A 22,857-nucleotide genomic window follows, 5' to 3' on the forward strand; every position below is an offset into this window, starting at 1 on the left:
AAAACAGGGTCATCTCAATAAATTTAACCACTATTCGATTAAAGAATTCAATGCCGGACCAAGCGGTATATTATATACCGTACCCCAAGCCCGTATAGGGAAAATAAGTTAAAAGTATTTACCTTGGTAAGTATGAATCACAATTAGCAAGTGGAGGTAGCTTTTACTGGGTCTCCTATTCTGGAACAAAGGTTTATAATAACCTATTAGATTCCTAACGGGTCTTTATTTAAGCCTATCCTTAGACCGGTTAGTTTTAAGGACGATACGGTTCAAACGCACGATTAAGCGAAGACCGGATAGAATGTGATTTAGACCCGACAAGTTTAAATACTTGTATAATTTGGGTATGCTAAATACATTCTGGATTTTGAGACAAAATGATAATGTTTGACCCGTTTCGGTCAATTTATGCAAACTAGTTACATAAACCGAACCGAACGCTAAAAGAGCGTTACGGGTAACCATAAGAGTCATATGCAAGTTCCCTGAGATAATATGCTTTAAATATGTTATAATATCAGTAAGATAACTTCTATTTTGCCTCATACGGATTTAAACTCAATTTACGCCTCATAAGGGCATTTTGGTCATTTAAAAAAAATTATAAAAGAGTTAAATTGGAAATCTGAGTTACAGGTCTGGTTTATACAGTAAATATACTTAATTTGACATATTATATCAGTAGGGTATGACCCATATACAAAACTTATCATTTAAAACCAAACTATGCACCTTAGGGGTATTTTGGTAATTTCACAAGGGCTTAAACGGTCAAAACTGGAAAGCTGAGTTCAAAACTTATACTTACTGTTATTATATAAAAATATGCTAAATACATCAGTAGGTATAATCCTTATATGTTTAATATGGTTATAGTACATACTATGCGTTAAAACGCTCAAAAAGGCGATTTAGAGCCGTTTCCGGGTTTTCAAAAGAAAGCTGATATTTTTATATTTCCAGAATGCTCAAAATAATTTATTTAACAAATAAAATCAGTAGAAAAAGGTTTGGGGTCAAAAAGATTTATAAAACTCATTTTATGGCTTAAAAGGTCAAAACCGGTATTAACCGAATCGAACTTAGAGACCTATGATACGATCAGCCAAAAATTAAATAAAAATCTTCAAAAATCCCAAAATATTATATAACATCAGTTGGTAAAAAGTTTGGTATCAAAAAGTGGGCTTAAATAGGTTATACGCTAATTACGCCGTTTATTTAACATAAAGCTTTAGATTTACGATATCGGACATAACTCTAAATCTGGACCTCCAACTGATATCAAATTCTCGGTGCAAGTTTATAAATCAGTAATAAAGGTTTCTACTCTTTCACTTTTCCAAAAATCACGTTTTATATCAAAAAGGGCAAAATAGTCATATTTAAGCATAACCGGTAACATGCATATGAATCGGACAAGTGTTGAATCAAGTTGTAAAATCTCAGAGAGTTGCACATAATTAAAAATGGTCCAAAATAAGCTCTAAGGTAGATCTCAAACATGCATGCACGGATCCGAATCGAGAGTCAAAGAAAAAGTCATTTTAGGAGACTTTCGGTTCCGATCCGGGTTCAAACTGAAAATTTGTCGAGTTGATCATGATGAAACATGTTCTTACATTATTTACAAAGTTATTTTGACGATCAAACAGGTTGCATGTGATCTACACTGTTAATTATGCTAAATTTTGCAAAAACCCATTCTGTTGACTTTTTAGGAAAAGCTTTGACTCGACAATCATCATGCTTAGTGTGGGAATCTGAAAATACCCTTTTGAGGGTTTGTTACCCATATGAATACCAATTATTAACAAGATTCAATTGGACTTAGAACCGATCAATTCGTGATCAATTCTGGAAGTCAACAAAAGTCAATTATTAGTGTTCTAGGCTAAAATAAATCAAGACAAGGATCAATACATAAAGGAGCACTTACAATCACTGAGTGAATGATCAAAGAACACCAGAAAGATCCAAGATGGTTGTGCAAATCGGATTGGAACATATTTGAGTGTTTGAAGTTGCAAAAATGTTGCAACTAATGAAGAGGACATGCATCTATAGGATCCTTGGAACAAATTAGATGTTGCCAGGTGTTAAACCATTTATAAAATTCTATGGACTGCCCCTAGTATCGATTTTGAGGGTTAGAAACCAGAATTTATCAACGTCCAGCAAGAAACAGCCTGTTTCCAGCCATTTCTGCGTCAGACCAGCCTACGCGGCCCGCGTATGGGACTCAGCAGACTTCACGCGGCCCGCCTGCAGGTCCACCCAGCAAAAACAGCTTTCTGAAATTACAGAATCAGTCCCTGTGAGCCTTTAAAGTCATTTTGGGCACGTTTAAGGCCCGTTAACCTCATATAAAGGCCCCGCTATGATGTTTAAACTTAGGAGACATGAAACATGTTCAAAAACATGTCGGATGTGGGTTCGTTTGGCCGTGCATTTTAAACTAGGATTAGGTCCTCTTTGATTAGGTGCTTTCCTTCTAGACTCAAAAGACTGATTTGACTTAGAGGCAAAAGACACATTTTGTCCTTTTGACCCACTACTGGACATCCTGTGTGATTCCTCCCTTGAAACCACAGAAAAAGCAACCTTGACAGATGGAAAGACTTCTCTGGTTAATAGATTTGTTCTTACTGGTTGATAAACATCATCTAACCCCATAAGAAACTGCATTAATTTGATTAACATTGAAAAATCATTGTAATCTTTTGCTGCTTTACAAGAACATGTGGGCAGTTTGAGCATAGCATCAAATTGTTTCCACATAGTGGTCAGTCTATTGTAATAATCTGCCACAGTAGAACCATTTTGAGATATACAATTAATTTTTTTAAACAAATCATAAACCACAGAACCATCTATCTTGTCATAGGTTTCTTTTAGATCCTCCCAAACCTCTAAAGCAAGAGTAGAAAAAACTTGACCTAAAAACAGATCCTCAGAAACAGAGTTCAAAAGCCAGGTTAACACCACAGAATTACACCTATTCCACTGACTAGCAAGCACATGATCCTCTGTGGATCTTTCACATTTCCCATTAACAAAACCAAACTTATTCTTGGCTTCTAAAGCCAATTTCATAGAAGTAGACCATACAGAATAATTCTCAGTACCCTTTAGCTTAACACTAACAATAGTTAAGGCACTAGAATCACTAGGATGAAGATACAAAGGATCTCCAATATCTAACTTGCTTATCAATGTCTGAGACGTACTAGCATTTGGATCAGCATCACCCATGATAACAAACAAGATTCAGAAAGAATCACAACACAACAAGTAGACAGAACAGATTCACAAACAAATAATCAATCAAGACAGAAACACAATACCCTAAGGCGAAGCTGTATCAGTGTCCAGATTTCAGGTTCATCACTTATAGTGCCTGAACAGGTCTTAATACAGGAGCCAAACCCTAAGAAGTATTAACACAAAAAAAAACAACCAACAAACACAAAATAACAATCAAAGAAAGCCAATCAACAAACAACAAAGGTGCCGGTCCTCACTACCCCGACTTCAACTAAATCAACCAACAAAGCAAAAAAACTAACTAAACAGAAGAAGAAAGATCTCACAGTGGGTGCAATTTCTTCAAACAATATGAATACTGTAACCTTCTAGGGTTACAGTTCATACAATAGCTAACAATATAAACTGGTCAGTTTACTCTGAATCCTTCTAGGGTTTCAGAGACCAACACAGCCTTCACACGAATCCCAAGAACAATATCAAGATCCACACCGTCACACTCCCAAGACCAGAAGAACCACGGATCTACAAAATCAGACAACAATCAGTACAAACCAACAATAGATCTAACAGCGGAAGACTTAGATCTGCGATATAGAGCCTGAAATACTCTGATACCATGTAAAATGGTATGGATCTAAATCAATCACATCAGAAATATAACAAACACCAGAAATAGTGACAAAACTTGTGACAAAACTTTTATTGATTATCCAACTCAGAAAATATCCCAACCAAAACCCTAGATCTCAAACTTATGAGATCTATATGAAATACAATACAAGTTCAACAGATTAGTAAAATCTGTTGAACATAACAGAAATACAAACAAAGTAAAAACAGAAACTGAGATCAACAAGATCTCTGATACAACCACAATCTCAACACTGAGATCTATAACCCTGGATGATGAAGATCTTTGATGTGTGGTAAAATATACATATTTTTCCCCGTGTAAAGTGTATTATTTTTGTATAGTTTTTATTTAGTTTTGGTGTTATTTTATATTATTCTGTGTTTTGCCAGGTCCCGGTGTAAAAAAGAATGAAAAACGAGCTTAAACGATTAATGTACGAAGAATCGAGAAATAGTAAATAAAGCTGAAAGCAGGGCCGGCCCGGAGGGGGTGCAGGGTGGGCCACCGCACAGGGCCCAGTCCCTCCGAGGGCCCAAATTTGTTTTTTAATTATACACTAAGTGTGTATATAAACATTCTGTTTTAAATCTGTTAACAATCTAAAACTTGCTCTGGTGGTCTTTGTGATCTATTTAAAAGAGTTGCATCAATTTGCTCAAGTTCGAATAGTGCATAATGCATTTCGGCCTATTTTATTTCTTTTTTCTTCCCATTTCTTTCCCATCTAATATTTTCATTTTTCTTTTTGTTTTTTTACTGTTTTTTTTTTTTCGTTTTCTTACTGTTTTTTTTTTTTTCGTTTTCTTCTCCCTGTTTTTAAATCTAGATTTTCTTTTTCTATTGGAAACTTTTCTTTTTCAATTAGAAACCGAAATCTTTTATTATTTATGATTATTTTGTTTATTATTTAAATTAAATACAACAAAACAATTTTTTAAATGGTTTTTTCCTTTCATTTTACAAAAAAAAAAACGAATAACACGAACACGAAATTTTTTGGATTTTTTTTATTTTGTTTGTCATAACGAGTGCATCAAAACAGACAAAGTCCCCCTTATATATTTCTAACTTTTTATATATACATATAATTTATTAAAAAAAGTTATATTTTTGCGGCCATTTTTTTCATTTACTTTTATGTTTTCTAGTTAGTATATACATATGTACTGATTCAATTATATATTTATCTTCTCTTTATACATATGTACTTATTCAATTATATATATATATATATATATATCTTCTCTTTCTTTAAATTTGAGTTATTGACTTTATATTATAGGGGCCCGTTTTCTTCTATTCGCAGAGGGCCAAAATTTTTTTACGGATTTTCGGAGACGGTCCTGGCTGAAAGATGGAGGGCTGAATTGCAATTAAAGAAAAGTTGTTAAAAAAATAACTCATGAAAGCCAAGGGGCTAAAGGTGCATATTTGTTGAAACCTAATTAATTCACCACTAGAAACAAAAGTGTAAATGCACGTTGGAATTTTTGTGCATCAAGACAAAAGTGGTTTGGCCCCATGCACCATAATATTCTTGGTTATAATTTTCCAAGTTGGGCATTATATTTATTGTTTTGGGCTTTGGGAGTTGCATACGGCAGCAAGACAAGCAAGTAGAAGAATAGTGGGCCGCTAATTTCCCCAGCCATGCAAGTTCAAGTTCATGAGAGATGGGTTATTGATTGTTTTGCTTATGGGCTTGAAGCAAATATTAGTGGGTCTTGGATTAATAAAAAACCCTACATAAAGAATATATATATTTGATAGGCAGACGTGAACAGGGGGAGGAGAATTGTTTTCGAAAACCACAAGTGACGGCAGGAAGTGGAGGCAGTATAATATTTGGACAGAAGGCATATTTCGACAACATCATCATTGGAGCCGGCTGTTTCTTTGGGTGCAAAAGGAAGAAAAAAAATATTCAGTTCATATTTGGAGCATCACGGGTTCGATATTATTCTTATTAGTTTAATCTTTTATGTTGAACCCATGTGTTGTTTAATTTTTAGAACCAAGTTTGTCATGTTCTTGAATAATATGAGTAGCTAAACTTCTAAACTACCTAGGTTGCGATGAACTAGTGATTGTTACGTTGTTTTGACTTGATTATGGTTATTTGATGTGATTTACATAACTTTTCCTTGTGATTGATCTTGATATTGCATGTTGGTGAGTTTTGATTGATTATTGGTTGATGAATTCAACGGTTTAGGCACATAGAAATATCCCCTAGACTTAGAGTTTAATTTGAATCGTTGATCTTAGGGTTTTCGGTTTGAATATTGAGTTGAGAAATTGACCAATTCGATTAATAATTAAAAATCAATATACTAAAACTTGCATCCTCATCTTGTGACTCGAAAGACGATTAAGGTGAGCTAGGTTATTAGCTAATCATTGGTGGGTAGATTGGGTGACCGATAGCTCGGGCTCGTTTATTACATCGTGGTTAAGGTTTCCTAGGATTTCAATCTTCATGGTTTGGGTTGCTTTGCGTTTTTGGGATCTTCTCTTAACATAATTGTCTCTGAGGTCAAAAGGATTCTATTTGCGTGGGATTTGGTATCGATAGGTCGAGCCGGTTCGTTCTAGCACTTCGCATTTCGTTCTTATCTTTCGTTTGATACATCTCTAGCGGGGGGTTAATCGAGGGAGTAGGATATTTAACCATTGCCATAGTCAAGATAGCGTTGCATGATTCTAGGGATTCGAAACCTAGGTAGTCTTTTCTCATCATATTTGATTTACACCTAGTCCCCGAGTTCGTGTTTGTTTCACGTTGTTTGTTGTGTCTGCCATTTTCTTAGTCATTTAGTTTAATTAGTTAAAACCTCGAATTCAAAACAAATTAAAACCAGTTAAGTATTAGTTGAGTCAGAGTCTAGTTAGCGTCGCTAGTGTCTCGTGGGTTCGATACTCGGACTTCATTAGGCTTTACTACGTACGATAGGTACACTTGCCTGTCAGTGGTCTAGCATTTAGAGAGTCTTAGTTTATAAATTTAAAACTAGGGTGTCTAGATTAGGTTAGTAGTTTTTATAGACCGCATTCAGCACATCAAGTTTTTGGCGTCGTTGCCGGGGACACTTAGGCGATTGCGTTATTAGCTTTGACTGATCTTATTTGTTTAATTGGTCTTATTTGTAGTTTGAGTCTTAGGGTTTGTGTCTAGGAGTAGTGTGTCTAGTCGTTTTTTTTAAATATATTTTTATTAGTTATTTTTTTATATATTTTTTATCATGTGTTTTATCTGTGGAGGGCCCCATTACACCAAATATTGTCCAAACGATTCGGGGTGTCCCATAGATTTCGATGCTAACCCTCTTGTGCAGCCGCAGTCATATCCTTCGCAGGGGTATTCCACATATTACTCTTCTAACTCATATTCAGAGCCACAGTCATATCAGAATTCCTATCCTTCACCATATCAGAATTTCTATACTTTACCATATCAATCATGCAACGAAAACGAGTGCCCACCTTATTTTCAGACATTGGTGGAATCATGTCAAGTCATCGCTCTGTCGACAGCAGCATTAGAACAGATGTTGAGGGAAAGCAATAATCAACTCATGGATCCATTTTGTCAGGGTTGCGCTGGACCGCACAAGTATGAAGATTGTCCAGTCGCTTTTCAAGGGGCGATGTCTTCAGATTTAAAGGAAACGCCATTGGAGGATACTGAGAGTACAAATGAAAATGATAAGGTAGAGCAGGAAGAACAAGAAGAGAAGAATGGTAAGTTTATAATTGATTTTTCCTGTGGTGATGAGAAGATAGATGCGCAACTGGCTGAATATAGGAGATTAACGGAAGAAGAGATTGAAGAAGAGCCACCTGGTGATCCAGAGTTATCAGATGTAGAACCGGAGACGATAATGGACGTTGAAGTCCCACCTCCGGTTCAACAAGTCGTTAATTCCAGCTATTGGTGTCCCACGCCATGGAATATCGATGATGGCTTTTGGAGTGATGATGAGGGGGTAGTTGAAGAGGCAGAGTTAGAGGTGCTCGACTACACCGCAGTTGAAAAAGTTGAAGAAGAGCCACTAGACAAGATGGAAGATGCGAAAATTGAGGAGCATGTACCATCTTGGGAGGAGGAGTTTGGTGATGAGTTGGTAGGTTTGCCAACTCTTGAAGATGAAGAATTTGACCCGGTTGGCGATCTCGCCTATCTAGAGACATTACTTGTAGAGACGCCGACCATGGAGATCAAATATACACCAAACGTAGAAGAGATAGTGGCTGAGGAGTTTGATAGCCGACCCATGGAGAAGTTAGAAGATGGACTGCCACCACGATCAAGAACACGGGAGAGGGCGAGAAAGAGCTTGGATCAACACCTTCTGAGGATTCAAGGATGGTACCAAAAGAAGAAGAAGGAGGAATTGATGAAGTTTGCACAACACCATCCTTCTCATTACATGCCACGAATCAGGTTTGGTCCAGGTAAGTTTAAGTATTGTTGGCCTGACCCGTTTGAAAATGTTAAAAGGTTTATAATTTCCACCCTTAAAATTTTAATTTATAATAAGGAACGGGTGGAATTAAACGGGTTGGACCGAGGTTGGATAAAGGAGAAACCTCCTGATTAAATTCAAGTGTGGGGAGGTTTGTAGAGTTTGTATTTTGAATCGTTTATTTTGTACCATGAGTCTAACTTAGTAGTTTTGAGTCGTTTTTTCTAGAGTCGGTACTGCTTTGGTTTTGCTTGTTTTTGTTAATGCAGGTTTGGATATGTACCTGTAACGCCCCAAAAACGGGTTTGGTAAATTAAAAACCCGGTTGATGTAAACAAATAAGTTTTAATCTCTTATTTAACCGAAATGAAACTAGAGGGACCAAAACCGTTAAGTGGGAAACATGATTTTATAAAAAAAGAAATTAAAACACCACACACACACATAGAGTGTGTGTGTGTGTCGATGAGCAGGAAGGAAGAAAAGGGTTCAAACCCTAGTTTCTTCAAAATCTTCAAATTAAAAGGGGAATCGAAGGCTAGTTGACTGCATAAACTAAGAATGGTGATCATCTAAGCATTTCCTACATCAAGTAAGTCGAATTTTGCAATTTGGTGATGTTTGATTTAGTGGGTTTAGTGTAATTCGTGAATGTAATGCTAAATCTAGTATGAATGATGGTTGCAATGGCTGAGTAGACATCGAGATATGTTAAATTTTGAATATGAACATGGATTAGGCTAAACCCACTTGCATGTCAAGGAATGGCTAGAAACATTGAGATTTCTATGTGTTAATTTGATTGTTTTTGATGATCTTGTTACGAATAATGGGTGTCACAACCATATGTCCGTAGTTAGGGCGAAATATTGTTATGAGCTTGATTGATTGTTAATAAGTTATGTGAAGAATTAGTAGGAATCACGCTTTAAAAGCTTGTACATAATGTTTTACAAATGTGATACCCGCCAAGTGTTCGATGAAATGCCTAAGAGAACAAAATTGTGAAATCGTATGAAAGTTGTGGGTAGTATGTATAGAAGGTGTTTATGGTGTAGTCGTTAGCAAAATAATATGTTAAGTGTGCTTAAGGTGGAGTCCATATGAGAATTCGGATTGAATGTATGGTTTGGTAAAATTATGCATTAGGAGCTTGTACCTTGTGCTTGAATGGTGTAATGCTCACCTTGTATTAGATGTGCTTGAATCAAGGTAATTAAGAGCGAAAGTGTATGATATGTGAAAGTATATGTAAGCAAATATGTATGCGAGTATGATTATGTGATCATGTGATTGTAGGTACTTTAGCATCATGAGTACGAAATGTACATAGTGTCGTATGGTAGGTGCTAAATTAATATGTGTTTTATGCGTTAACGTGATGGATTGCATGAGTCTAAAAAGATGTGGTTTTTGGATGTATGCTTTATGTTTATTAGACTTGACCATGAAAGTCAAATGTGAGTTACGCTCTTGATATGATCATTTAGATGTGAAATCGTGTACACTAACAAGGATGTGATTGCGGTAATATGAAAGCATTAGGGATCATATGGACATGGACTCAAGCACGAAAGACTAACGGGTCAAGATGAGGCAAGCAAGCGGGTATGAACACGGATGTACAAGGTAAGTGATTCCGTAATCACTTCTTAGTTATTTATGTAAAGTTATACGCAACTTAACTAGGTATGATAATTGAGATCGAATAGGAACAAATGGTATGATATCGATGAAGTATTAAACGGATCTCAGCTTTGATCCGAGCAAGGTATGCGTGATTGAGAATCGTATCTAGGTAGTAGGATTGGTTGCTTATGCAAGGTAGTGCTTGATGTTAATAATGGGGCAAGGTTGACAAAAACGCCCTTGGTGGGGATTTCGGGTAAACGACCTTAAAAGTCATTTGGAAGCGAGTTATTCGTTTAGAGTAATGTCTTGGTTTAGTATGAAAGCGAAGTATAGGGTTATGTATGTTATAGACCTTTTAATGTATAAATGCCCATAACGGGTCGAATAATTCATAAGTGAATAATAAGCCAAGAGCGTGTAAGACAAGAAATTCCTTAATCCGGATGTTGGGTTTTGGGTTCTTATGATAAACGGTGAATTTACAAGCATGTCGAAAGGAACGGGAGGTTAAACGGGTAAACGGGTTGAAAGTTATGCGAATTTTAGTTTATGCGAACAACGAAACAACACAGCAGGAAAATGAATAAACGAGGGGCCGTTGCCGACGCCCAGAAGGGCCGTCGCCGACGGCATGTGGGAATTGAATTTTGGCCGACGGCCTAGTTTTCTGTCTACGGAGCTTTTGAACGACGGAGGTGCGTCGCCGACGGCCAATATGGGCGTCGGCGACGGTGCCCAGAGTTTATGTTTTCTGTTTTCTTCCATATGTGAACCCGGTTGATCCAGTTCGTGTCCCGGCGCTCCGTTAAGCTCCCGAATGGACCAAACTCAAGTTTCTGTTGCATTTTTGATAAAGGAAAGGTATGTATGTTTATAACCCCAAGTGTACGTATGTAGTGGGTTAGGTAGTTATGCTTAATAATATGCATGAGTGTTTGAATGTATGTCTAGTTGTAGGAAGGATATGTAAGTACGTAGCTGTGTATGTAGATATGTATAAGGGCACGTACGAGTGTACGTACGTATGTAGATGTATATGTATGTGGGTATATAAATACGTATATGTGTATGATTTAGACACATTGATGATTAACGTTATTAATGGTGTACCACGAGAATGATAAGTAATGCAGGTACATTCATGAAGCCTCACCAGGAAATGGATACGCAGATGTAATCCTTGAAGTTGATAAAAAAAGAGATGTGAAGTGTACGTGAATGATCTTGTTTATACATTGTGTGCTAATGTTTGAATGTATATGGTGAATGCAGGTTGTACGGGACACGGAGGATCATCAAGGTATAAAGATCGAGGACTGAGTCACTTGAGGGATTGTACGGGGTTGTCTAAGGATGTAATTTGTTGTACATAAGCTATGATTTATTCTATAATTGAGTCAGTTGTTGTATTCTATATAAAAAGGTTGTTTTGAAAATAAAATTCAAATAAGCTAAAGTATTATTATGGAAGAAATTTTTATACATGCATTTCCGCTGCGACTTTTGGTCAGACGTGAATTAGGGCGTAACAGTACCACCCCTACTCAATCTCCATTCGGGTGATTTCGGAGCTATTAAGCAGATATCAAGCATTTTCCAAGTATACCAGTCAGAGTCAAAGCCGATCGCGACCGAAATGCTATACGATCGAGCTGGATTGGACGAGAGTTTTGGAACATACGCCTTATTAAAACCAGCTAAGTCCTTTCCAATTTGCCCTTAGTCTTTTATTTCTTATTTATTTTTAGTCTTTTGAGTCGGTTTCCATCCTACATTGAGGGCAATGTAGAGTTTAAGTGTGGGGATGGGAAACTATCGTTTAGTGTCTAGTTAGTGTGTGTTTTGAGTCAAAAATTTGGAAAATACAAAAAAAAATTACCAAAAAAAAAAAGAGTTGGTTTTGCGAGTCCCGGTCCTTTAGCGCAAAGAAAACGAAAAACCTTTTCAACACGTCGGTCAAAAGCGGTTTAATTGTCGAATATACGAGTCAGAGAGCACATGTTTCTTTAAGTTGCGGGATAGTAGATTGACTGAATCGGTTTTTGGGGAGTAAAAGGTTTTGGGATGCCTAGGATAGTGGATGGAGCCGGAGTGTTAATTGGTTGTGCATTATCGATATCGGTAGCCCTATTTTCCACATGATAGTGAGATTTGAGCCTTTATATGTTTCATATTTATATGTTCACTATTTTCGTTTCATGTGTGTTTACCGACTTGTTGCATTACTTTAGAACTTGTGCGTTTTGATACAGTTTGAGACCTTCGGTTAGGATTTGACATGGATATGATAGAGGCATTAGGATCACCCTATTTGTGTAGCCTTTGTGTTTCGCCCGTTTCACCATTACCCTTAGACACCACTTTGAGCCTAAAACCATTCGTTTGTTACCCATTGTTGATGTGATAACCGGATCGTATTTTGTATTGTTATCTTTATCTTGAAAATGAAGAAAAAAAGAAAAGAAAAGAAAACATGAAAAATGAAAATATGAAAAAAAAAAGGAAAAATGAAAAAAAAGTTGTGGGTTGAAATGACCAATATGTTAGTATTTACTTCGTTTTTATCCGGTTTATCGTGTGAGTATGTGTTTAGCCACTTCTTCCCAAAAAAAAAAAAATAGAAAAAAACCTACCTTTAGCCCTTACCTACCCAATAAAGCCCTCTTGATCCGTGTCGAATTTTAACATTTAGGTGGAGATTTGATTGACGTACAAGCTTATGATAGTATGTTTCATAGTTTGGTTTTGAGAGTTCACTCGAAATATTATATATATTAGCCGAGGGTTGAGTGAAATTGTGAGGGGTGTTGACAATGCATAATTGATTGGTTGAAGGTAAGAAAAACTTGATTAGGTAGGCCCGTTTTCATTTAAATATTATGATTCGTCAACCTTTTGAACGTTGTAAGTCTTGCGAAACCGCTGTGTTTGATGATTCGTAGTTCGCGTTATAATTTGTTCGAGACTTGCGTTATTGTTAAGTGTTTAAGTTGGACATGTCGCTTAGGGTTTTGCTTAGGGACAAGCAAAAGGTTAAGTGTGGGGATATTTGATGTGTGGTAAAATATACATATTTTTTCCCGTGTAAAGTGTATTATTTTTGTATAGTTTTTATTTAGTTTTAGTGTTATTTTATATTATTCTGTGTTTGGCAAGGTCCCGGTGTAAAAAAGAATGAAAAACGAGCTTAAACGATTAATGTACGAAGAATTGAGAAATAGTAAATAAAGCTGAAAGATGGAGGGCTGAATTGCAATTAAAGAAAAGTTGTTAAAAAAATAACTCATGAAAGCCAAGGGGCTAAAGGTGCATATTTGTTGAAACCTAATTAATTCACCACTAGAAACAAAAGTGTAAATGCACGTTGGAATTTTTGTGCATCAAGACAAAAGTGGTTTGGCCCCATGCACCATAATATTCTTGGTTATAATTTTCCAAGTTGGGCATTATATTTATTGTTTTGGGCTTTGGGAGTTGCATACGGCAGCAAGACAAGCAAGTAGAAGAATAGTGGGCCGCTAATTTCCCCAGCCATGCAAGTTCAAGTTCATGAGAGATGGGTTATTGATTGTTTTGCTTATGGGCTTGAAGCAAATATTAGTGGGTCTTGGATTAATAAAAAACCCTACATAAAGAATATATATATTTGATTGGCAGACGTGAATAGGGCCGTTCAAACCGCTCGGCGCTCGTCGCTCGCTCGACGCTCGTTCGAAAATTGCTCGGAAAATGCTCGTTCGATTTGACGCTCGGTTGTAAATGAGCCGCTCTGCTCGGTTCGGTTTGTAAACGAGCCAAGCATGAGCAAAGGTCCGCTCGGCTCGGTTCGGCTCGAATTATTATTATTAGTTAGTATATATATACACATATACACATACATATATAAACATGTAGGGAGCCGCTAAAATAAGAACCACCCCCAGTTGTAAGAACCGTAAGAACCATTCTCCACCAATCATATTTAGCCAACAAAAAGGATAATTTGGTCATTTAACCCATATGTCAATTCTGTCTTTCTCTCTGTCAGCATTTAATATCTCCAGTCATCCATCTCACCTCTCTCATCTCTCTTAAATTTAAAAATATCTTCAAATCATCTCACTTAATTATCTTTCACCCCCAAAATCTCTCTCTCTCTCTCTAACAAAACCCACCGGCCGAATGATGTTCTTCACCCCCACTTTCTTGATTCCAAACTAATCGCCGGCCACCCCCAAACAGAGGCGGAAGGCGGTGGTGGGCATCTGTTTCACGGCGGCGGTGGCACGGTGACGGCGGTGCCACCGTGAACCCTCTCCGGTGAACCTCTCATCCCTCTCATCTCTCCTTCTCTCTTTGTAATCTTTCTCCGGCGACGATTCCAGCCACACACATCTATCTTCCTCTCAAGTTTGAGAGAGAATCGGAGGGGAGAAAGAGAGTGCCGGAGAAAGAGAGAATGGCTCGTGGTGTCTGAAAGTTAGGACGCCGCCGCCACCGTCACTGTCTCCTCCGCCGCCGTTCAGCACCGTCTAACGGAGATAAAACCCTAGGACGCTGCCGCCGTACAGGGGGGTGGTGTGTGGTGTCTGAAAGTTGTCCGGTTCCGACGACAGGTATGGTTTGGTCCCCGGTGGTGCTGGTCGTGCCGTTTGATGTCGGTTGTGCTGGTGATTGGGTGGCGGTTTGATTTTTGTTTTTTGAATGTTGAACAATCTTGACTCTGTTTTTGCTTAGATCTTGCTATGATTTGTTTTTATTTTTGGATTTGCAAGAAGATAGGTGGGTGTTGATATTTGGATCTTTAATTTGTGGGTTTGATTTTGCAATCTCAGATCTTTTATTTGTGGGTTTGATTTTTGCAAACAGTGAACTTGGATTTGAAGTTTGAAAGGGCAATCGTTCTAAATGCCCCTGTTTCTTGATCTATGATTTAAATGAAGTTTGTGTTCTTTTGAATCTGTTGGTTTTGATACAGGTTTGAATCTGTTTGAATGATGTTCTTGTTTCCTTTTGAATGTTTAAATCAGTTGAATCCGGGGCCTTATTGAATCGGCGGTGATGATGAAAAAAAATTGACGATGGCGCGGCAAGGATGGTGGAGGGTAGGTTTTTGAACCTGCAACCCCACCTTGCAGCCTCTGATTGTCGGAAAATCTGAGCCGAAACTTTGTTTTTTTTCAAGAATCCACTCGTTCTTTTGTTTTTTGTTTGTTGGGTTTTTTTTTTGAGGCGTGTTAAAACGTAAAAATTTTAACGGGCGTTAAAACGTAAAAATTTTAACGTAAAACTAAAAAAAAAACGGCGCGTTAAAACGTAAATGTTAGGTTTCGTGTAAAAAAGTTTTTGTGAAAAAAAGGTTCAACCGTAAACTTTTACGTAAAACGTAAAAAGTTTAACGTAAAACTTAAAACGTAAAAAGTTTTACATAAAACGTAAAATTTAAAAACATAAAAAGTAAAAAAATGTTGACGTAAAAAACCGGTGCGTAAAACGTAAAAAAAACCGCGCGTAAAACGTAAAAAACCGTTGCGTAAAACGTAAAAAAACCGGCGTGTTAAACGTAAAAAAACCGGCGTGTAAAACGTAAAAAAACCGGTGCGTAAAACGTAAAAAAAACCGGCGCGTAAAACGTAAAAAAACGTTAACGTAAAAAATTAAACCGTAAATTTTTTAACGCAAACCGTAAACTTTTTTAACGTAAAACGTAAAAACGTGAAGCGTAAAAAGCTTTACGTAAAACGTAATTTTTTTTAGTAAAACGTAAAAAGTTTTACGTAAAAAACCGGCGCGTAAAATGTAAAAAACCGGCGCGTAAAACGTAAAAAACCGGCGCGTAAAACGTAAAAACGTTAACGCAAAACTTTTTTACGTTCCGTAAAAAGGTAAAAAAACGTTAACGTAAAAAAACCGGCGCGTAAAACGTAAAAAACCGGCGCGTAAAACGTAAAAAACCGGCGCGTAAAACGTAAAAAACCGGCGCGTAAAATGAAAAAAACCGGCGCGTAAAACGTAAAAAACCGGCGCGTAAAACGTAAAAAACGTTAACGTAAAACTTTTTTACGTTTCGTAAAAAAAAAGCTCGTAAAAAAACGCTCGTAAAAACGGCGCGTTAAAAAAAACGGCATTAAAAAAACGGTTTGTTAAAAAAATCTTAATTTAAAGAAAGATTTTAATAAAAAAATTCTTTTAATAAAAAATTATTATACAAATCTGAATTTAAATTATTGTTTAACATAAAGTTCTGTTTTTTTATTATAAAGTAATTAATGAATAAGACAAAAAGGCAATTAAATACTAATATATATATAAAGACAAAATAGTGTAATTTTACTATACTACCCTTTTGGATTATAATATTAAAGACATAATAAGACAAAATCTATTTAATATTAATTTTAGTTACTTTAAATCTCATCCATCCATCTCCTTGATCTAAAGGCTAGAAAGTGGTTCCCTCAGTTCTTACAACTGGAGGTGGTTCTCATTTTAGCGGTCCCCTAAACAGGTATATACACAAATATAAATTATACATATATACACACACACCTATATTTATACACACATACATATATACTTAAATATAAATTAAATCTATAGTTTTATATATACTACTCTGTTAGATTTTGGTCAACTACATACAAATTTAGAACTATATCTATACGTACTAACCCGATCACACCAATAAAAAAATTAATATCAAATCTAAAAGTTAAACCCTAAATAGATAAACGACAGTCTGCTCATCACCTCAATGTTTCATGTCGTTACCCTAAATCAATCGTCTCTTGCTCTCAACGTCATTGATCGTGCAATATGATCATCATCTCGTCGGCCACAACATTGTTATTCATAAAAAAATATTATGCCATGAAATGTGTTTGTTTATTAAGATTTAAAAACTTGAGACCCTACGTTGTCACTATCTCTCTATCTCTCTGAGCAAATTTAAATCGGGCGACACGGTTGTCCAAATCGCTCGAACTTCGCTCGCCGCTCGCTCGAAATATTTCCTGCTCGGAAATTGCTCGCTTGATTTGTGGCTCGGTTTTAAATGAGTCCCTCCGCTCGGTTCGATTTGTAAACGAGCCAAGCACGAGCAAAGGTCCGCTCGGTTCGGCTCGGCTCGTGAACAGCCCTAGACGTGAACAGGGGGAGGAGAATTGTTTTCGAAAACCATAAGTGACGGCAGGAAGTGGAGGCAGTATAATATTTGGACAGAAGGCATATTTCGACAACATCATCATTGGAGCCGGCTGTTTCTTTGGGTGCAAAAGGAAGAAAAAAAATATTCAGTTCATATTTGGAGCATCACGGGTTCGATATTATTCTTATTAGTTTAATCTTTTATGTTGAACCCATGTGTTGTTTAATTTTTAGAACCAAGTTTGTCATGTTTTTGAATAATATGAGTAGCTAAACTTCTAAACTACCTAGGTTGCGATGAACTAGTGATTGTTACGTTGTTTTGACTTGATTATGGTTATTTGATGTGATTTACATAACTTTGCCTTGTGATTGATCTTGATATTGCATGTTGGTGAGTTTTGATTGATTATTGGTTGATGAATTCAACGGTTTAGGCACATAGAAATATCCCCTAGACTTAGAGTTTAATTTGAATCGTTGATCTTAGGGTTTTCGGTTTGAATATTGAGTTGAGAAATTGACCAATTCGATTAATAATTAAAAATCAATATACGAAAACTTGCATCCTCATCTTGTGACTCGAAAGACGATTAAGGTGAGCTAGGTTATTAGCTAATCATTGGTGGGTAGATTGGGTGACCGATAGCTCGGGCTCGTTTATTACATCGTGGTTAAGGTTTCCTAGGATTTCAATCTTCATGGTTTGGGTTACTTTGCGTTTTTGGGATCTTCTATTAACATAATTGTCTCTGAGGTCAAAAGGATTCTATTTGCGTGGGATTTGGTATGGATAGGTCGAGCCGGTTCGTTCTAGCACTTCGCATTTCGTCCTTATCTTTCGTTTGATGCATCTCTAGCTGGGGGTTAATCGAGGGAGTAGGATATTTAACCATTGCCATAGTCAAGATAGCGTTGCATGATTCTAGGGATTCGAAACCTAGGTAGTCTTTTCTCATCATATTTGATTTACACCTAGTCCCCGAGTTCGTGTTTGTTTCACGTTGTTTGTCGTGTCTGCCATTTTCTTAATCATTTAGTTTAATTAGTTAAAACCTCGAATTCAAAACAAATTAAAACCAGTTAAGTATTAGTTGAGTCAGAGTCTAGTTAGCGTCGCTAGTGTCTCGTGGGTTCGATACTCGGACTTCATTAGGCTTTACTACGTACGATAGGTACACTTGCCTGTCAGTGGTCTAGCATTTAGAGAGTCTTAGTTTATAAATTTAAAACTAGGGTGTCTAGATTAGGTTAGTAGTTTTTATAGACCGCATTCAGCACATCAATCTTCAACTCCAGATGAACCCAGGTGAACAATCCAGATGAACACCACAAGAACGGATATACAAAGAAGTGATAGTGAAACCCTAACAAAAATCTAGAAGTGAACCGTCTTCACTCTCTCTCCTCTATTATATAGCTGGTAACAACACTGAGATACATCCAGCCCCATGATCTTTACAATTATACACATAAAGCCCCTGAAGTTACACTTTAACCCTTGAGTCCAACAGACTTGTAACAACTGAGCCCAACAGCCCAATAAACATAACAACCTGCTAACAAACTGAACAGCCAAATACAAGTATAACAGCCCAACAATATTGACACATGTAACAGTCCAATAATAATGTTTGTGATATGAATTAGAAATAAGTGTATATTTTAACAGATTCCTATTTAAATTGATATAGTGGGTTTCTACAATAGTTAATACTCAATGTGAAATCACATGAAACTTTGATAGTTTTGGAATGTTTCACGCTAATCTTAAATATTGAAGAGTTTTGGAGAAAAAAATCCAGAAAACTTCATGGAAATGTTATAAATACTAGAGAGTTCCAGACTTGTGATACGGATCGTCCGTGTAAGTAAATCATAGCCGTTGATTTTAGTAAGAGAGTAGTATACATTGGAGGTATACATGTCACTAGAAAGTAATTAACATGTAAATTTCTTGTAAAGGTCTTCCCGAATCAACCTAGGTTCCATGTGTACACTCACATGTAAGTACGTAACCTTACAAAGATTAAAGTAAAGATGGCTTGGTAGAGACTAAGTGTTGTATGGTGAGTTTAGGATGATAATTCATGATAAAAAGGTACTTAGCCTCTTTCGTCGTCTAAACTGAATGTAGATGATTGAGCGATATATTATAGTAAAAGATGGTGATGTTTAACAGGGATAGGGGTGTATCCTTAGTATCACATGTTAATTCGATCGAGAGCAACATCTCTAGTATCATATGTTAATTTGATGGAGAGCAACACCTTAGACTCACTCATATAACAAAGCCCACAATACTTTATCATAATGGTAAACTTCTTTCAGGGTTAATTGGATGTTTATAAAATCCTTAAGCTACCGATTTCATATTGCAATGTCCTCAACAGACAAACTACACATTTTAGATAATTAAACTATTATTATAATAGGAAAAAAAATATTTTTTTCCCATTGTAAAGTGTTCCGTATGGGGCAACGCCCCAGCCACCTCAGTTGGGTTGGCGCCCCCAACATCAGCCCTCATCCGCCATGGAGCGGCGCTATGGTTGCCCCGGCCATGCTGTTAGTGAGCGCTAAAGGGGGAGAGGGTGGGGACCACTTTGAAGCAACCAATCAATTTTTTTCTGTTTTCTTTTTTTCTTTTGAGTTAATTATTGTTTTCGTCCCTATGGTTTGTCAAAAATCACTGTTTCAGTCCATTAGTTTAAAAATTGCGATTTCAGTCCCTGTGGTTTCACTTTCGTAACAATTTCAGTCCACCTCGTAACCATTTTAGTCCCTGTACTAACAGAATAAATGGATTGAAATGGTTACGAAAGTGAAACCACAAGGACTGAAATGGTTATGAAAGTGAAACCACAGGGACTGAAAGCGCAATTTTTAAACTAATGGACTGAAACAGTGATTTTTAACAAACCACAGGGACGAAAACAGTAATTAACTCTTTTCTTTTTTTATATATAGTTAAAGGGGCTTTAAAGAGAGACTTTATTTCATCCGGTGCAACTTAACAATAATACCTGCATGCTTACGTGTTGCTTAGAAAGCATGATAGAAGCTTTATCCCACATTATACAACCTAATTGTGATAAAATTCTAGAAAAAATCATGAGAACTTTAGCATCAACTACTTTAAATAGTTGTATCCACTTATATTAGATAGTTGTATAACTTTACCATCTACAATCCCGAACAACAATGGTATTAACAATCACAACCACCTCCTGAAAATCAAGATTCATGTGTCCGGCATCGGGTTTAACAAACCGATGTTGATACATCCGTAATGACGAATATTCAAAACGAAAAAACAAAGAAATTACAGGGTTCACTAACTTACAGGTAACCGATCTCAAAATTCAGTGTTCTTTCTCCTATGGTTACAACAACAATTCTTTAAGATTTATGTTTAAGATATTATGAAAACAAATATTTCATGGTACAAAATACCATGTTTGTTTATGTATATGTTCTGTAAATAAATAAATAAAACATTGCTATTTGAATTTCAAAAAACACATTTAGGTTGAAAGTCACGGATTTGTTGTTATTTTCCTCATTTATGGATCAACTTTCAAAAATTTACTTTTTGTGATTTTGCAGAATGAAAGATTCAAATCATCATTATAATACAAGCACATTAAACAACAAGTTTAAAAAATGAGTTAATTACTGTTTTCGTTCCCGTGGTTTGTCAAAAATTACTATTTCAGTCCATTAGTTTAAAAATTGCGATTTCAGTCCCTGTGGTTTCACTTTCGTAACCATTTCAGTCCACCTCGTAACCATTTCAGTCCCTGTACTAACAGAATAAATGGATTGAAATGGTTACGAAAGTGAAACCACAAGGACTGAAATGGTTACGAAAGTGAAACCGCAGGGATTGAAATCGCAATTTTTAAACTAATGGACTGAAATAGTAATTTTTGACAAACCACAGGGACGAAAACAGTAATTAACTCTTTAAAGAATCTTGAAGAATTGTGAATTAAAATTTGAAGCATTACTAGGACAAAACGATGACGAAAACAAACGAGCGACAAAAAGAACAATGATGCGTTAGAAGAACCAATATCGAGCGATAAAAATGGTAGACATATGTGTCCATATGAATCGTTTGATGTTCTACTTTATTTACAACCCATTTTAGGTTTTTTGTACAAAAATATTGATGTTTATTTCTTTAGGCTTAACCTAATAGGTGGTAAAACACCTAGTAATAAAATGATAGTTAAAAGGACCTATTGTGTCATGTGAAAATTTATTCTAAACTAGAATTACTACCCACCGCAATGTGGTGAGAGATTCGTTAGTTATATATCATATCAGATGAAAGGAAAATGTTTCTTACATGATCACGAGCATATGTGTAAAACATAGAAAAGAATAACTAAGTCGGTCTCTCACTCGCGCGTTGCGACAAACCAATCAAACGGGGAAAATAGACTCGCTGCGACGCGCCTGTTTGTTAAACGGGAAAGAAAAACATTGAATCACGGGAAAGAAAAACATTGAATCACACACGCACATTGCGGCGTGTTAACTCGGAAATTTAGAAACTAAACGTTAAACGGAAATTTGCGAAAGATGAAAAGCGGACCAAATTTGAAAGTAAAAAGGTGTTGAGGTTAAATTGCAAAAGATGAAAAGCTTTAGGTTAAAAGTAACAAGGGTAAATTACTTTTTGAGTCCCGGTGTTTTAGGGGTTTTAACCACTTGAGTCCAAAATTAAAATGTTTAACGCCCTGAGTCCCTATAGCCACTTTTCTTAACTATTTGAGTCCAAATTTCTAACACTGTTAGAATTATTTTGTTAAAATTTGTTAAATGACCAAATTACCCCTATAATAAAAAAAATAAATAAAAAAACTAATTTATTTTTCTCTTTCTCTCTCTTCTCTATCATTTATCTACCAGATCTGCATTCCACTATTGTCAACACCTCAAGTACATACACACCAGAGAGTTTTCACCAGCGAACCACGGTTTCAACTTTCACACAGAAAAATCGTACAATGATTGCTCATATCTGGCAACAGTAGACGATTCTACAACGTCATCACCTCCATAACCGCCACCGTGATTGCCGGAGTTGAAGTGAAGCAAGAATACATCAGGTCAGTGGTAAGGTCAGAGTGGATTGTAACACCTCGAAATTTTGTGTCCAATAATGTGTTGACACGCGTCATGAGTTTACACGTGGTATTAAATACAAAATAAAGGACTAAAGTTGACAAACCTTGAAAGTATGTAAAATCGAGGGTTAAAAATGTCAACGAGGGGAAAATATATTGTATAGTAACCCTAAATGATGCTCGTACCTTCAAACGAATGAATCATGGATCGTACGGAGCAGAATGCGGAAGAAAGTGAGAGATTACAAACTACAGGGGTTAAATGTGTCAACATGTTCAATTTATACCTCTGAGTGATCCTTTGACGAACCCGAGACCTTGTAACAGTAAATTACGCTCACTAGAATATACGATATAAATTTCGCGAAGTTCCGTTTTAAAACGAGAAAGTTATGATAAATTTCATATGCGAGGGATTAAAAGCGTCAACAATAAAAGTTAAGGCTTTTCGGATAGTAATTAAACTAGCCGGGGACTTAACGGCACGGGTAAAAGTCACGAGGCCCTTAATCGTAAATAATCGAGGCCCAAATCTCAAAGTTACCCCTTCGAGACCGAAAGGTCAGGTCAATGATTACAAAAGATT

At 36.4% G+C, this 22,857-nt stretch overlaps 1 long non-coding RNA gene across 1 annotated transcript; it reads left to right on the plus strand.

The window, feature by feature from the left end:
- Positions 1–20,036: 20,036 nt before the first annotated feature.
- Positions 20,037–22,332, plus strand: LOC110907751. Its single transcript, XR_002573984.1, has 2 exons — positions 20,037–20,478; positions 22,054–22,332. It is a non-coding gene; the product is annotated as an uncharacterized LOC110907751 (long non-coding RNA).
- Positions 22,333–22,857: the final 525 nt, after the last annotated feature.

This window comes from Helianthus annuus, chromosome 2, assembly GCF_002127325.2.
Source record: "Helianthus annuus cultivar XRQ/B chromosome 2, HanXRQr2.0-SUNRISE, whole genome shotgun sequence".
NCBI lineage: Eukaryota > Viridiplantae > Streptophyta > Magnoliopsida > Asterales > Asteraceae > Helianthus > Helianthus annuus.